A 14,936-nucleotide genomic window follows, 5' to 3' on the forward strand; every position below is an offset into this window, starting at 1 on the left:
CTCTCAATCTCTTTTGCGCTGATCCTACGTTCACTACTGAATTACTATAAATCCTAAGTCCGAATTTGAGCCTTCAAAGTCAGAATCTTTCAATACACGGAAGATATATTCGGTGATTTAAATTCAATTGAGCTTCACTCTTTATATTGATTTACATTGAAGTATATTTGTGTTGAATATTGTACTAACCAGCTTTGTTGTGAGAGTGTCTCTTGTATACAAACCTTTCTCTACTTGTTTCTTGTTTCAAGATTATTCAAGATTGTTTGATCGTTGTGCCAAGCGAGGGGATATCAGTTGGAGAGGCAGACTCTAGCCTAATCGAAGGAGTGTTGTAAATGGTGTTGTTCCGCTCGACAAAGGAACTGACCTAGTGAATCCTTTGGTGGTTTACCAAAGGCGAGGACGTAAGTTAGGTATAAGCCGAACCTCGTAAAACCTTGCATTCCTCTCTCTCTTCCCTACTCTTTACTTTTCAGCATACTTTACAAACTACGTGGATACTTTATAATTCTTAAATTATGAGTGTTTGGTTATTAAATAGACTAGAAGATAATTTGTTTTGGTTTGATCAGCATTGATTGTGGAAACCGAGAGGGATTACGTTGGTTGATCATCTTAAACTTATTAAACTGAAGGTTTATTTAAAAGTTGAACCTTGGGAAGAAGTGTGATTGTGAATTTCAACACAGGGCTTATAAAAATCCAACAAGCATTACATATTATTACAGGGTTGTTGTTACAAGAATCAAGTGCTTGGTTATTTTATATTGATTGTGGTTGATTTGGATTGATTATTTTACAAGTACTTTGTGATTATGTTTGGGTTGTGTTTATTGTTGTAATATAAAAACTTTTAAAAAGAACATATTTTTTTTAAAACCTAATTCACCCCCCCCCTCTTGGGAACTATGTCCTATTTTCAATTTCTACATTGTTCTCACTCCTAATTGTAAGAAGTTTGTTCAGATTATGTGTAATGGTGAGTTCTTCAGTAAGGAACCAAATTAGGCACTATCATTCTTTGATTACTTAACTGAAAGTGCACAACAATAGAATACACGATCTGATCGGGCACCAATGGCAATGCAACCTCTCAGGGCAATTGGTGGTGGAGGTAAATATGAGGTCAAATAGCAAACTAATGTCCAGACTCATATTACTGCGTTAGTTAAGAGGGTAGAGGTTATGGAATTAGAGAAGGTGAGAGTGGTGAAATCTGTTGAGGTGTGTTCTCTATGCGCCACCTCTAGCCATAAGAGTTAGGATTGTCCGATTATGCCGATATTACAGGAGAGTAGGTCTAATTAGATTCAATCAACAAATTGGGTTAACATAGCTCCAAATCAGCCTTTCTCGAACACTTACAATCCGGGATAGAGGAATCACCTGAATTTTTCATGGAAAAATGATCAGTCTGGTCAATCTTCTTTGCAGTTTCGGCAGCCTCCTCAGTCTTATGCACCAATGCCTTAGCACCCGTATCAACCACATCCAATTTCTCATCACTACTCACCTCCAAGATTTCCATCTAATGTCGCACCCGTTCTACCGAAGAAGTCTCTTGAGGAAACTCTTTAGCAGTTCATGCAGATTCAAGTCACAATTAACAATGAACTGTGAGACGCTATTAATAAGATACGTACACAGTTGAGTACCTTAGAAAAAGGAAAATTTTCAGCACAATCTCGACCTAATCCTTAAGTATACTGGCAGCAATAGCAGCCAGTGCATAATGTTTCAGAGGATTCTATTGAGACGACAAAGGTCGTCATTACTTTAAGAAGTGGGAAAGAAGTTTGCCGACCTGAGATATCCAGTCAGAGACAAACAATTGCCCCGACACTTGAAGTTACAATTGAGTCAGATGAGGCCAATGAAAAATCAAAGGAAGCAAGTTCTGAATTGAAGAAGTCAGATGATGTGGAGGCCAAGACTAGTAAGGAGTACCGACCAGTGGTACCCTATCCTCATAGGTTGACAGTTGGCCAGAAGAACAAGTATCACAATGAGATTCAAGAAATCTTCAAGCAGGTGAAGATTAATATTTCGCTTCTTGATGTTATACATTAGGTTCCTTTGTATGCAAAATTTTTGAAGGACTTGTGCACAGTGAAGAGGAAACTGAATGTAAAGAAGAAGACTTTCTTGACAGAGTAAGTCAGTCCATTGATATTGAGTAAAACTCTTCAGAAACTCAGAGATCCTTGTTCTCCCACCATCTCCATTATGATCGGTGAATCTCACATTGGGAGAGTTCTACTTGATTTGAAGAGTAGTGTGAACTTGCTACCATTCTCGATATATGAGCAGTTGGGGTTAGGTGAGCTAAAGAAGACCTCCCTTGTGCTATAGTTGGCTGATAGATTAGTGAAGGTACCATGGGGTGTTATTGAGGATGTATTAGTTCAAGTCGACAAATTTTATTACCCAGTGGACTTTGTGATTTTGGATATGCAGCAGTCTGTGTCCACCATTTCCCAGACACTTGTCATACTTGGACGGTCATTCCTTGCTACTTCCAATGCGTTGATCAATTTTCAAAGTGGAGTACTGAAGCTCACATTCGGGAATATGACATTGGAGATGAACGTGTTCAATGCTTGTCAGATGTCGAGGGGCTGTGATGACTCTGAGGTACGTGCAGTTGATGTGATAGATGATTTTGATATTTCAAAGTTGTTATCAAAGTTTGATTCTGACAGTGCATTTGAGAATAACTTTCTAAAGCAATTTGATGTTTTTTATGAGACAGTTCCTTTGTCTCTAAGTTGACAGAATCAAAGGGGCAGTTCACAAAGATAGATGATTCCCCTTAGTTGTTAGATGCAGGTTATATGAGTAGTTGCCATAAGCCAACTTTTGAAGCTCTTGATAATCCAACCATGAAAGAAGTGATAAAGAAAGAAGTGCTGAAATTATTAGCTATTGACATCATATATCCTATTTCCGATAGCAAGTGGGTAAGCTCGACACAAGTAGTACCTAAAAAATCTTGTTTGATTGTCATTGAGAATGCTAGTGGAGAGTTGATTCAATCTAGGAAAGTAATGGGTTGGAGAATGTGCATTAATTATCGTAAGTTGAATTCGGTTAGCTGAAAAATCACTTTTCGTTACCCTTCCTAGATCAGATACTTGAAAAAGTAGCTGGTAATGCTTTCTGGATGGTTTTTCTGGGTATTATCAAATTTTCGTAGCACTAGAGGGTCAAGAGAAGACCACCTTCACTTGCCTCTTTGGTACTTACGTCTTTCGCAAAATGTCATTCGGATTATGTAATGCACTTGCTACTTTCCAGCGCTACATGATGAGTATTTTCTCTGACATGTTAGATGATATGTGTGAAATTTTCATGGATGACTTATCTGTGTTTGGTAAGTCTTTTGATATCTATTTGAAAAATTCGACTGCTATGTTGAAAAAGGTGAAGAAAAAAACTTATTGTTAAACTGAGAAAAATGTCAGTTTATGGTAAGTAATGGTTTGGTACTTAACCATTTAGTTTCTGAGTGTGGTATAAAGGTCGATAGAGTCAAGGTAGAGTTGATTTCCCAATTACCTGTCCCTAAGAAAGTGAGGGATATTTGTTCTTTCCTTGGCCATGTCGGTTTCTATAGGCATTTCATTTAGAATTTCAGTAATATTGTTAAACCACTGTGTTCTTTATTGCAAAATGAGACTGAATTTTTACGTACTGATGCATGCCAACATGCTTTTGAAACACTGAAGAAACATTTGACTATGACACCCATTATGCAACCCCCTCACTGGGACTTGTCATTTGAGATTATGACTGATGCTAATGATTTCACTCTTGGCACCGATTTTGGTCAAAAAGTCTATAACAAGCCTTTTGTCATCTATTATGCAAGTCGTACTTTGAGTGATGCCTAAAAAAATTGTACCACCATTGAGAGGGAATTGTTGGCTGTTGTGTTTGCCTTAGAAAAATTTCGCTCTTATGTCATTGGATCCTCTGTCATTATTTTTATTGATCACTCTGCTTTGAAATATTTGTTGGCAAAAAAGGATGCTAAGCCCAGGTTGATCAGATGGATTCTAGTTCTTCAGGAATTTGACATCACCATTTGAGATAAAGAGAGAATAGAAAATGTTGTAACTGATCATCTTTCTCGTTTGCAGCTACCTGATGTGTCTGTATCCCTTTCTTCCTTAAATGATAATTTTCTTGATGAGTGTCTTTTTGTAGTGTTGCGTGCTCCTTGGTTTACTGATATTGTGAATTATCTTGTCATTGACCGAATGCCAGACCATTGGGTAACTCAGGATAAGTGTAAGTTCCTTGGAGAGGTACGACACTACTATTTTGACAATTCATATCTGTTTAAATATTGTTTTAATCAATTGGTTCACAGATGTGTGCCCAATGACGAATTTACTTTCGTGATGCATTATTGTCATAGTGGAGCATGTGGAGGTCACTTTGTTGTAAAGAAAATTGTTTCAAAAATTTTGTAAAGTGGACTCTACTAGCCTACCATGTTCAAAGATATGAAGAATTTTTGTAAAACTTGTGAGGCTTGTCTGAAACTTGGAAAAATCACATTAAAGAATGAAATGCCTCTTTCCCCTATCTTGACTCTTAAAAATTTTAACTTTTGGGGAATTGATTTTATGGGACCTTTCCCAAATTCTTTTGGAAACTACTACATTTTAGTGACTGTGAATTATGTTTCAAAATGGGTGGAGGCTATACCTTGTAGGAAAAATGACCATAAGGTCGTCATCCGATTTCTCAAGGAATTATTTGCACGTTTTGGCATGCCCAAGGCGATTATTAGTGGTGGAGGGTTGCACTTTTATAACAAATCATTTGAAAAACTCATGCAAAAGTATAAAGTGACTCATAAGGTCTCTGCTCCATACCACCCTCAGACTAATGGTCAAGCTGAGTTGGTCAATAGAGAGATCAAAATCATACTTGGGAAGATGGCTCATCCTAATTGAAAAGACTTATTAGAAAAAGTGGTTGATGCACTCTGAGCCTACCAAACTGCATTCAGGACAAATTTAGGGTTGTCCTACAAGTTAGTTTATGGTAAGTTTTGTTATTTACCTGTTGAGATTCAGTATCGTGCTTTATGGGCTATAAAATAGAATAACTTTCACTTGATGATAAAGGTTTAAGAAAATTGCAGGTATGTGAGCTTGAAGAATCCAAGAGGGAAGTTTACGACAATGCCCACTTAGCAAAGGAGCGGACAAAACTGTTGCATGACATGAAAATAAAAAACAAACAACTTTTCCCTACTCAGCAAGTGCTTCTCTATGACTCCAGATTGCATTTGTTTCTTGGGAAACTGAAGTCTCGATGGGGTGACCCGTACATTGTTAAAAAAGGTCATTCTCATAACGCGATAGAAATTGAAGATCCAAAGAATGACAACAGTTTCACAGTCAATGGACAACGTTTCAAGCCTTTCATGACTCAATTCGATCCACATAAAGAGGTTTTGCTTCTGCAAGACCCCAGGGGAGTCCTCTGACCTTTCTCTTTTACTGTCTTTCTTTTTGTTTTATTTGTTCTTATTTGCATCTTTCTTTTCTTTTTCTACTGCGTTTGTTGGTTGTGACTCTGTTATTTTGTTTTTTCTGTTGGTTTGTTTCCCCCGTGCATATCTTTTCCATTTTCCCTATGCTTTCACATTGAGGACAATGTTTCATTTTAGTTGGGGAGAGAGAATTTGCATGTGTAATTGTGTGCTTTCATGTGATAGAATTTTAATGTGAAAAATGCATGTGATGTTTACATGTTAGTTAGGTCCACCTTTTGGAAAATACTAGTATTAAGTTCAGAGCATGCTAAATACCTTATTTGTGAACGTTACATGCCAATTTTTTTTTCTCTCTTTTTGAGGATATGGAACATGTAGGATGTAGTGCAAATTAGAGTTTGAATTAAAAGAAAATTTTATCCATTTCACTTAGTTTCAACCAAGGGAAGGTTGTTGAAAGTCTTGCTACCCACACTACACAGGTTAGAAGACTTAGAAAGACTACCTTAGATCATTTTTGGTTGATATACACTTCAGTTGTTTTGGACTCTAATGAACCATATTCTAATGACTTAGAAAAAGAAAAGAAAGAAAAAGAAAAAAAGTTTGAAGCAAATGAAAACAAAAAACAAGTCAGTGATCAGTTGCAAAAAGAAGAAAAAGAGAGAAAAAAAAAATCAAACAGAGGAAAACAATTGTGTATTGGAAAGGGCTACCTATTACCGAGGTCCTAACTAAACAAAAAGTGAGTACCTTTTAAAGTATAGTAGCGTGAAAGTCACCTTTGTACATTCATGCACTGGAACGGCTACCTACTACTGGGGTCCTAACTAATCAAGAAAGTGGGTGCCTTTTAAAGTGTAATAGTGTGAAAGCCGCCAGTACAATGGTTTTGAATTAGAGTAAGACCATGCGGTTGTCTTAGATTAATTGATGTGTTTGAAACCGTTAATGTTTGCTAGAGGTCAATCTTGGAATTATGATCATCTCTTGTACACGTAAGCTTGTTACACTCCATTATCTTGGTTGTTTTACTAAATGGAGTATAAATCTTTCAATTAATACGTAACTTGGGTTAATCTATGTCCTGTGTTCCTAAACTCATTAAGCATATTTCATGGCATGTTATTTTCGTGAGTATTAGAATTTTAGTTGCTTCTCTCCTTGGTCTGATACATTCACGTTATTTGCTAGAAACTAGCAAAACATTAGTTGGGGGGTGTAATTACACGTCAAAGTTGCGTAATTAGGCATTTAAATTCATGCATAAAAGATTATAATTTTAATTAAATGCCTGGTTATGTCCATTATTTTAATTAATGAGCTTATTCGATAATTTTTAGATAATTGTCTTATTTTTGTCAAAAATTTGTGTACACTCGTGTTTTATTATTACAAGATAATTTTTGGACATTAATGTTGAAATTAAAATGCATGCGAATCGTGTTTGTGGGAAGCTGTGTGAAGCCATGTGCAGAGACCCAGTGAATTATAGTAATTAAATAATAAAAGAAAGGAGAGGAAAAGGAAATTTCTAAGGGGGTCACAACAGGATCTCGTCGATGAACGCTTTGCGGCTTATTGGGATCGTCGATGGGGACACGCGTCTCGTCGACGAGGAATTACCGAGAGGGCTATTACAGGACCTGAAATTCGTCGACGATGAATAAGTGTTGGTCGACGAACTCTCTACTTGGCCTCATCGACGAAGGCAGATGTATAAATAGCTCAAACTCGAGTCTTCAGCAAGGAAACCTGCATGCAATTCTTTTCTCTCTCTCTCTCTCTCTCTCTCTCTCTCTCTCTCTACATTTCGTCCCCCACCCCATCTCTCTAAGTTTTTGAGCCGGTTCTTCGCCGGTTCGATGATCCAAAGCTACCATGCTACTCTTGGGAAGATTCTCTTCATATTTGTTAGAGTAGATCGTTGATTAGGCCTACTTGGGTACTATCACAAAATTTGGATAAGTTAGTTAATTTCAGTTTTTTTAGGTTGTTGGTGTTTCTGGACTGAGAAGAATAAGTTAGGTAAGATAATGCTGAGGTTTTGTTGGGAAAATATCAATTTCAAGGTGTTGAGTTGGGGACCACACGGGTGTGATTTTTCGAGTAATTCGTAGGTTTTTCACAAGTCAGGTAAGGGGATAAACTAAGTTAGCTTTCTTATGAAAATATATTCATTATTTTACAGCATTTAATTTCAGGTAAATATGTATATTGTAGATTATGTTGGAAATAATGTTGTTGATCAGAAATATGATTTTTATGTATGATATCAGAAATATGATTTTAGAACAGATTTTATGTTCTGAATATTATCCCTTTTGTGTGGCATAAGTAACATTTACCATGAAAAATTATGATGATGAAATATTATATTTTTCCAGAATATTCATGTATTACCAGTTTTTCAAGAAAAACTCTATAACAGTACAGGAATTATGTTCTAAATATTATGTTAAATAGTACAGAGATTTCATGTTTCAGTATGTTATGATATGCTGGCGTAAGGGTCGAGGTTTTATATGATATATCGGTGTAAGGGCCGCAGATTTTATAAGATATGTTATGCCAGTGTAAGGGTCATGATTTACAAGATACAAAATGTCGGCGTAAGGGCCGTGAATTTTATATGATATGTTATGCAAAGTTTTATGAAAATGTTAACATGACAGATATTATTATGAAATAATCATGTATCATTATTTGGAAATATACTATATGTTATCAAAACTCGGATAACTTGGTTTAGGCTTTTATGAAGCACAGTACCGTAGCTATATGATCACGATCATGTATATGTTAATGCTACCACTTGTCATAAGGGGTAGTGGGAGATCGACAGTCGATGTAGTTTTTTGGTAGTGCAAACATCCCTCTGGTGTCCGGACTAGGAGGGGCAGACCCATCGTACTTACGGACTTTTGTTGATCTAGCGTGGTCGGCCAACCATTACTAAGTCCTACCTTCGGGCCGCACAATCTAGTCATGTGGGGGTAAGACATAACACAAACCAACTATCCATCTAGGGTGTTATTTCATGTACAATTATATGAGATGATTTTTATGTGTAGAAATTCAGTATGTTATACCATGTTATAATAAATTATGTTTTACCCAAATATGATGCATATAGTTTTATCAAATATAATTTATGTACTGTTATATGTATAACACCAAAATACTCGTGTTGCCACATACTGATATTAGTTTATTTCCCTTACTGAGAGGTGTCTCACCCTAGCTATATAAACATTTCAGGAGTCCTAGATAGAAGAGCGGATAGAGCTCCGCAGCATTAGAGTTCAACTGTTCTACCATGTTTGAAGGGTAAGTCATTTTGCTAGGGTCTTACTGATTTTTGGGTGGCAACCCTAGGACACTTTTTTGATATTTTAGGATGTGTGTATGTATATGACAGTTGTAGTAAAACTCTGGTATTGTATTGGATGGATGATTTGATATGTATATGATTTTACGTTTTTCGCTGCTTAGATATCAATGTTGTATTTCAGGTGTATCTCTGGTACCCATGGGTTCAGGTTGATTATGTTTTATTAGGATTACTATGTTTTAAAAAAATTAAAATTATTATTATGGTAAAAAAGGCAGGCCGTTACACCATGTGTGAAGAACGAACAAGGTCGAGTCATGTACGTAAGCTGGATTCCAAATCAAAGTCATGTGTGTGTGTGTGAATGAAAAGCCACGTGTATGCGGGCTTGGGTGACAAAACCATGCCATGCATGAAGGTCGTGCATGTGTGAAGAGTTAGGCGTGCGTGTGGGCCTTGAATGAAGGTATCCGGGCTTCAATATACGAGCATGGAGTCCATGCAACAAGCCCACGTGAAGAGAGGTGCATGAAGATCTATGCGCTAGAGGGTCTTCGAGTGAGGTCAAAAAGCAGGGGCCATGTGTTGGGCTTTAACATGCCAAAAAGGCCATGCGAATCAAGTGTGAAGAGCCTCGAGTAGCTGGGCCTATGTGTGAGCAAGAGGGAACCTGCGGGGTGAGCTGGCATCCTGCGCGTGAAGCCTTGAAGGGTCGCATGGATGTGACGTATCCATGCAAGAGTGCCCTGAGAAGCCAACTTGGGCTTTGAAAGGCAAACTCGAGGATGCACGTGTGGGAGGACCCGTGGGTGTGCTTTTAGGGAGGCTAGGGTAAAAAAAAGATAGCGAGAGGGTTTTGCGTGAGGGGGTGTTTTTTTTTTTTGAACGAGCGCCGCATTGTGGGAGGATTTTTCTCCCTTAGGATACATGTTCAACAGAGAGCAACCTTGCTGCTATGGGCTTCTCCAACCTGACGGCTCCATTTGCTCTCTCTCTCTCTCTCTCTCTCTCTCTCTTTCTTGAATTTAAATACCTGTGTCAACTTTAGTTTGTTGTTTCTATTTAAAGTTCTTTTGTTTGAAATTAAACATTTGTTTAGGTTTCTTCCATCATTAAATCCAACTTGTCTTTATTTCTTCTTACTTAAAATCTTGTTGGAATGAAATTTTATTTGGATTGTTTTTATTATTGGACTGAGTTTGTTTTTTTTTCTTTTTATTTAAATCCATTAAATCCTGTTTAAGCTACATTATTCGTTGAGCTTGCTATGCTGCGTTTGTTTAAAATAAATGTTGGATCTAAATATTTGTTTAAATTGTGTGTTAAAGTTATTTTATTATTGAAGAACTTTTTTTAGCCTAATTTGAGTTTAGTTTGTCCTTGCCTATTTACTTTGTTTTACTTCATTATCATTGTCATGCTTATTTTAATATTTAGTTTGGGTTGGTTATTGAATTCAACATTTTTGTTTAAGTATTGTTAAGTTATTATTTCATCATGTTGTTTGAGTTTGTTACATAGTTTAGTTTGTTTTTGTTTAAGATCTTGTTGTCGTATTTCTTTATTTTAGTTATTATCATGTTGAGTTTAGTTTATTATTGAATGAGTCTTGTTTGCTTTATTTTTTTGGTTAGGTTATTATTATGTTGAGTTGGTTTATAATTCCTAAGTCAGTGTTGAAGTTAATTATTTTTGTTGTAGCTGTTGTTTGAATGTTTAATTAATGAGTTGTTTTGTAACACCCCGAACCTGAAACTAGGGTGCGGAGTGTTATTTGAAATATATCTCTGACACCACCTTATGACGCTCTGAACCCGCCAAGTAGGGCCCGAGATCCACGTGTTCCATTTATCTATATCTGATATTCTCACATCAATTACGCAGTAGAAATAATATCAACTCCTCAAAAATATACTAGAGTTTCTACATCTATATACAGTCTTAAAAGGTATTCTTCAAACAACCAGTATTCACAAATATTTATAACTCTGAAAACATAAATATATTACAACCCTAAAAATTATAACCAAAGTTTATACCCTCGCTTTTTTTCAAAAATGCTACACTAGTCCCAAGCTCACTAAGTCCGATCACGCGAAGGTCTTGAAAAAGATAAAATTTCAAATCAGGTGAGACACATCTCAGTAAGTCGGAATAGATTAGCACCAGAGTGTGGCTATCATGAGGTTTGTGTACAAATATATATCATCATTCATGAAAGCATCACATGCAGCATATTTTAATATAACGAGAGTTTCCAAGGTTTGGGGTGATTACCTACCTATACAAATAGCACCCCTCTGTTCTGATACCTTATGCAACTCATGGCTACAACTAAAGCATATCAGGGCACTTACCTTACTCAGTAAGTCCTCAGGTGGTTAGTTTATCTCGTACACACACACACATTCACACAAAAGTTTACTGACAGAAGTTCCCAAGAATAGGAAAGATTACCCGTCCATACAAGTAGTTTCCCTCAGCCCTAATACGTTATGTAGTCTAGTATGGTTACATCTGATACCTATCAGGGCACTCGCCTTTCTCAGTAAGCTATTGGCGGAGTGTAAACTTCGCTCCAATTAAATATGATACTACAATATACAATACATTTATACTTACTCTGCATCTATTATATTTGTACTTATCTTTTAATGTTCTCAGTATTTCATGTCTTAAATTTCATTTTCATAGTTCACATCAAGTGAATCTCATGTCATATAATTCTTTTTCTAGTTCACATCACATGAATCTCGTGTATTGTTCACATTATGTGAATCTCATGTATAGTTCACATCACGTGAATCTCGTATATAGTTCACATTACGTGAATCTCATGTATAGTTTACATCACGTGAATCTTATGTCATATAATTCTTTAGTTAATTTAAAAAATTATGCATTTAGAACTTACTATCGGATGGATAATCATTGTCATGCTTCCCACCATAACGGGTTGTGCGGCCCGAAGGCTGAACTTAACCCTGGTTGGCCCACCAGAGCTAAATTAGAAAAACAACCTCTTCAATCTGTAAGTTCGATTGGCTTTCCCACAGTCGTCTAGACTCCAGGGGAAATCTCTACCCTACACAGCACAATCGACTATCCTATCTCCACACGCTCTATAAAACATGTGGGTGCACTAATCTCTGCCAGAAATATATATGCACAATACTATGCCTTACCATGGTCCATCGGAGTTCTCAAATCATACATTACAATTTAACATTCATATCCTGCTCTGATTAATAATACACATGCAATACATATTCTCATCACATTTCATTATTCACAACATCTCATAAATATATCATAATTCATCACAGTATTTTCATTTTACTCATGCCCCACCATTTAAATAATACGCATAATCATATTCTTTAAAATAACAAAAGTCAACCCATGTTCATCGTTCAAATTAATTGAAAATTCACATTTAATATCCTTCACATTTATCTAGAAAAATTCATTACTTTCCACATTTCATTTTCACAAATAATATCTATACAACCCTAGGCTCAAAATCATAGTTCAAATGGTTGACATTTCTTTTAAAAACTCACATGATAATCATATACATTTATAAACACATATATTTTCCATTTAAACCAGTAAATTCATAAAAACTACTGGCTTAATCTATTCCCCTTACCTAGTTTCAAAGAATTACGCCAGTAGGGACCCCAAGACAATGCCTGCGACGCTCACCCAAACCTTGATTCAAAACCCTAGCTTATCAACCCAAACCCCAGATCAACAACTATTAGACCTCCCCAAGCCCATACACCCCTTTTAAATAATTATACACTAACCAAACAGTTCATTTCTATCCTTATCTCAACTTTGGGGTAAAGCCTGAAAAGACCCCATTTGAAAATCCACTTCGTTAAACTTGTAAAGAATTTCCCCTAGATCCTCATAGCGGCTTCCGATCGTTGAATCAGGCGACGGACAGCAAGAAATCGAAGAGAGAAGGTGAGGAAAGACGTTTTTTAGAGAGAGAAAGTGAGGATTTCGATTGCTTAATGAATAAGAAATGAAAATTTCAATTTATACTCGGCCACCCTCGTCGACGAGATGACGTCTTCGTCGATGAACCCAAATTCTAAAATTTCTATCATTCGGGATCTCTTCGTCAATGACGTCTGAACTTCGTTGAAGAACCACTAAAAGACCTTCATCGACGAAAACAGGGGATTCGTCAATGAAGCCTACTGTTTGCCTTTTATAATTTTTCCCTTTCCTCTTTTCTTTATCATTTTCCATAATTCAATTTTTTCAGGTCTCTACATTCTCCCCTCCTTTAAGAAATTTCGTCCTCGAAATTTTGCTAATCATTCATTTCTACATTTCACTATATCACATACAATTCAATATATATATCACCATCTGAATTTCTATATTAACTACAATCAAATTAAACCTTCATACCCGCCCCCTTGGCAATATCTGCCTCATTCGGGATCATTGTGTAAACACGTGCTAGACCACCTCCACCTCAGGTACTTGCTAGTTTCTCCGATTCTAATTCGGTGCAGGTGTATTAGAGAGCAGCACATGACAATTCCGTATAACATGCCCCCGGCTTACCGCACCTATAACAGTTAGGACCCCCAACTTGGCATTCACCCCTCTGTCTCTTGTTACATCGATGGCATTCAGGGTAAGATAAATAATTCTAATACCCAAAATAACCACGATCTCTCATCTCCTGCCTCTGGCCCACTGTGTCCCTTTCTTTATTCCACAAGCCCTGACTAGGCTCAGCCTAAAAACTGGAAGGTGCAACCCTCTTTCTATACTCTGACGGCTTTCTACCGCCCTGCATGCTCTTCTTTAGTACTGAAGCCTTATCCACTAAGTCCAAGAAGTTCTGGACCAGGAACCCCACTACAAGCTTAAAGATCTTTCGTCTGAGGCCTTTTTCGAACATCCTGGCATTTCTCGCCTCATTCGGAATCATAAAGGGTGCAAAGCGAGATAGCTCCACAAATTTCACTGTATACTCCCCAACAGTCATATTTTCCTAGATCAGGTTGATAAACTCCTCAATCTTTTCCTCTCTAATGGATGAGGGAAAATACCTGTCAAAGAACAGCTCCTTAAATCGTTCCTAGGTCAGTGCCACTTTCACTACCCACTGTCCCTCTAGCAGCTTCGCAGAAAGCCACCAATGTTTCGCATAACTTGTCATCTTAAATGCGGCATAACAAACCTTCTACTCATCTGTGCAGCCGAGTGGAACCCGGTTCTTTGCAATCACTGGATTAGGTCCTCCCTCAAAAGTCAGACGGTTCAACCTCATAAACTCCTTAATGCAACAGCTTTGATCTACGGCTGGAAAATTCTGCTCTTTAGGATCCTTCCTTATTTCCGCCTTGACGTATCGGGCTATACCCTGCATGTAACGACCCAAAAAAAATTTTCAATGATTAAATAATTAGGAAATGATAGATGGAATGGATAAATAAGGAATAAAGGGAAAGGGGGAAAATTTTGGAAGAAGGAACAACAGACCTCGTTGACAAGTTTCATGTCCTCCTCGACTAGTGTTCTACTAAAGATTATCAATGAAGTTCAGTTCCTCGTCGACAAGAAGATCTCGAATGAGCAAATTTCAAGTTTTAAGACTCGTCGACGAATGAATCTCCTCGTCGACAAAGTTCCTTCTGTGACTCATCGACGAATTCTCTCTACTCGTCAACGAGGCCACGTGGTAAAGTCAAGTATAAAAGGGTTTAGGGAAGCTTATTGGCAAAGAAATTACATTTTCCTCCATTCTTTCTCTCTTTAAAACGTCTCTCTGCCTTCTCTCTAGCTTTCCAGCCCAGATTCAGCTCGAATCAACGATCGGAGACCGCTACGGTGTTCTAGGGAAGATTCTCTACACGTCTAGCAGAGCAGTTTTCTAAACTGAACTTTTCGGAAAATGCTCCTAAGTTGAGGTATGGGTTAAGATTCTCAGTTTTAAGTTTTGTAAGGGATTATTTAAGATTTATGAGTTGAGAAAATGTAGAAATAGTAGTTTGTTTGGGGTTTATTTAATTAAACTAAGTTTTTTGAACTAGAGTCCGGGTGAGCGTC

This window comes from Malania oleifera, chromosome 4 (genome assembly GCF_029873635.1).
Source record: "Malania oleifera isolate guangnan ecotype guangnan chromosome 4, ASM2987363v1, whole genome shotgun sequence".
In the NCBI taxonomy this organism is placed as follows: domain Eukaryota; kingdom Viridiplantae; phylum Streptophyta; class Magnoliopsida; order Santalales; family Ximeniaceae; genus Malania; species Malania oleifera.